Genomic DNA, 3,839 nt, shown 5'->3' with positions numbered 1-3,839 from the left:
TTTTTTTTTTTTTTTTTTTTTTTTGTTTTGGCACGTGCTGTTATGGAAGCGTCGATGTTGACTTGTATTAATAATAGCAGGCCATCAAGCACGTGGCCCTAATAATATCCTCCCGCCTCCTCATGGTACTGACTCACTCTCCTCCTCCTCCTCCTCTCTCGGAGATCTTCCACATCAACATCATCCACCGGCCCCCTGCTTTGTTGCCATCTCCTCCTGAATCCGCCTACGTTCTCCTCCAGCCTCCTCTCTTGTCTTTGACTTTCTCTCATCTCCTTTGGCTTCCTCCAGTTACCTCCTGCCCCCTTCTGTCTTCCCTCCTTCCTCCTTCCTCCCTTTGCTTTCTCCTCCTACTTTTAGCGCTCTCCTTTGGGTGTCGTCCCGCTCTCTCCTCAACGCTGACCCCTCCCTCTTTCCTCCCCTGGCTTTCTCTTGCCTCCTCTCACATCTTCATTCATGTCTCCTCCGAAGTTCTTCGCGTGTTCCCCTTGCCTCCTCTTGCTATCCTCCATCTGTGTCTTTTCCAGTGTTCTAAATGATGACCACTGAATTCTGAACTCCGAGGGGCGGGGGGGGGGGGGCGCATTTGAGAATCCTCCTGGATCCAAGTGAAGAAGAAGGGGGGCTGAATTCGATCATTTTATTCTGGAGTCTGGAAGCACACAGCGACGTTGGTGACAGTGACCAGGAGGGCAGAAAAGGAACGTTAAGAGGATTTGCGCCTGCGGGGGGCGCTGGTGTTCAGCGGGACAGCGATCCAACTTGATCCCGGAAGGAGGGGAGGGGGCCATTGTAGTGAAATGCCATTTGGTTCTGAAAGTTTCAGGTGGTTCAGTCTTTAACATTTCAGACGCAGCGAGCATTTTCATTTCGATATCCACATGAAAGCAATCAGCTCCAAACGCCGCCAAGCCATGGCGCTTCCCCCGAGTTTGCGCGCGGGATAATTGCGGTGAAATGAAAATGGAGCAGGGACGCAAAGGCTTCCCTCTCCGTGGACACACCTTCGCCGCCTTTGTTGGGAAATTAAGCGGCGAGTGATAACGGGGGGCCTTGGATGTGTTGCAAATATCGAGATGCGGGCGTGCTATTTACCTCATTTGTCGCCATTACACAAAGGCTGGGCGAGGCTCATTTGGGTCGGCGGTCAGCGAGTGTGGGTTAATGAAGCCAACACCCACGAGACGTCACGAAGAAGAGCTTGTTGAGGGGCGAGACACGATCACCGCTTCTCGGTAATTAAGCAGAAAACAAGACGACGACGACGACACGGACAAAGACGACGAGAAAGAAAACGTTGAAGATGAAGAACACAAAAAGAAGACGATGATGATCAAGGAAAAACCAAGGCGAGATGATGCGAAGACGATGAAGACAACAACAACAAAGAAGTCATAGAAGACGATGAGCAAAACGAAGGACACAAAGAGGAAGAAGGTGAGAAAGACGGTCAGGACACAAAGCCGGAGGTGAATGACAAAAACGAAGACAGGCGAAGAACAAACGAGGTGCAAAAGAAGACGAGATGATGATGTCATCCATGCATGACAATTTGCTTCACTTTTGGGAGACCTTCCTCTCCACTTTGAGAACGCCCTGTTCCATTTCTGGAGCATTCTTGCATCAAAATGGGTGGATTTTTTCCCCTTTTTCACAATCATTATACATCTGAATATTGAGTTAAGACCAGCGGGGACACGAACAACCCACCCTTGTTCTAGAACTGTTTCGAGGGTGTCCTGGTCCACTTCAAGGGAGCATCCGGGTGCTGCCAAGGGTGTCATGTTGGCAAGGACTCGCGCACGCCTGTGTGTGTGTGTGGCGCTAATCCCGCCTTTCAAGTGGGTTTTAATGAGACTGCTAAACCGGCAGGTTAATGCCGAGGCGTGGTTCCGTCGTTTGGCCACGGCTTGATGTGGCTCCGCTGTCGCCGCTGACAACCCCCTGACAGGCTGGCTCGCCATCGCGCTGTGTTTATGCCAATACAGACGTCCCGGGCCACGTCTCACGCGGTGATACGGATGTCACACACTCGTCACCTACTGGGCGGGATCCCGCTGTTACCAGCTGGGGGCGATGTGGTGACGTTAAGGATTGGTGGAATCGGGTTGCGGAAGAGGATTGCTGAGGAGGGAGGAAAACACCTCATGTGCTTCTTGCTCTGATGGCTAAAGCTAATGTAGCCATCGGGGTGAGAGATAAAAATCGACATCTACTGCATCATTTGTTACCAGCATCAATTATTAATATCACTTTGCGTTGCTGTATATTGTTTGTTACGACACCGTATCAACACCCAGTGTCAGATAGCAACGTCGCTGGGAGTGGTATCTTTTGTTATCATGTGGTATCGACGCACCAAGTATCAGATATTGTTCTCACTTATCATATTGTTCATTACAATACCATTTCGATATTTGAATGAGACTTTTCATTTAAAAAACAAATTATTGTTGTTATAGCTCCTTTATGGAAAAGTCAGTCAATACAAAAAATGTACGTGAAATGAAGACAAAAGTATTACAAATAAATTACATCATTATAATAGGAAAAACAGGAAACAATACATCAAATAAATAATAATTACAATACCCGAATGACACATATAAAATGATATATTAGTGTAAAATATGGAGCTAATGAAATCAGTGTTAAAAATAATGAAAGAAACATAATAAAAATGCATCCATAAAAAATAAGCAAATAATAGAAAAGAATAAATACAATAAATTAATCCTGTGTTGTCACGTTGCTCGACTGGTTAGCAGGGTTTGATTCTGGCGACGGCCTTCCTGTGTGGAGTTTGCATGTTCTCCCCGTGCTTGTGTTAGTTTTCTCCGGGTACTCCGGTTTCCTCCCACAATCCCAAAAACATGCATGGCAGGTTAACGGAACACTCTAAATCGTCTCTAGTTGTGATTGTGAGCGCAATTGATTGCTTGTCTATGTGTGCCCTATGCTTACCTGGCGACCAGTTCAAGGTGTCCCCCCGCCTACTGGATGGATGGATGGATAATAGTTAATCCTAAATATGACCTATAAAAAAAAATGCAGATATTTATGTCACATCTGTCTGAAATAAAATCAGTAAAATTACTAAAAAAAGATAAAAAATACAAAATAAATATCGAAGATTCATACAAAATGTGACGAATACAAAAAATCATCGATATCTGACTAACATAAATGTAAATGAATGCTAAATAGCATTCGTTTCCTCTCCATTGGTCTTTTGAAGTGCATATGTTATCTTTCACCACTTCACACTTTGACTTAGACACAAATATCTGACCAGAAAAATAGCTATGAACTGGAATTTGTATTTCTTACAGCTGATCTCAATGTCTCTCAATTGTTCGAGCAAAAAGGGAAAACAAGCTTCGTGTCACCTTTGATTTCCTGCTGCGTCTTTTATATTTTTTTTTCGAAAAAAATTATCTTCGGTTCTATCCTCGTCTTCATCTTCATACTGAGGGTCCCTATCCCCCCGGCCCACAGCTCGGCCTTTCATTCTAATCTGCCACTGATGATATTTGTACAGAGCGACCTCTGCTTGCACAGCGTAATTACCCCGCGCCTCTCTATCAGCGCACCTATCGGTAATCAATGCTCCATAAGGAGGCGCCGTCCATGCTTATTATGAAGTGCGCCGGCCTCGCTCGTTGTCCGCGGCATCACACCCGCACGGCCCATGCCAGAACGCGTCATCAGGAGCCATTGCTTTGGTCTGAATGAATCCCGACCTTCGCGCACAACGCCATCTGGAATTTACGGCCACTGCATTCTACGACAACAACAAGGATGGGAAGGCAAGTACTGAAATGTTGAATGATCGGACG

This window comes from Hippocampus comes, unplaced genomic scaffold (genome assembly GCF_001891065.2).
Source record: "Hippocampus comes isolate QL1 unplaced genomic scaffold, H_comes_QL1_v1.1 scaffold326, whole genome shotgun sequence".
NCBI classification, from domain to species: domain Eukaryota; kingdom Metazoa; phylum Chordata; class Actinopteri; order Syngnathiformes; family Syngnathidae; genus Hippocampus; species Hippocampus comes.
Note: the sequence above shows the minus strand (reverse complement) of the source record.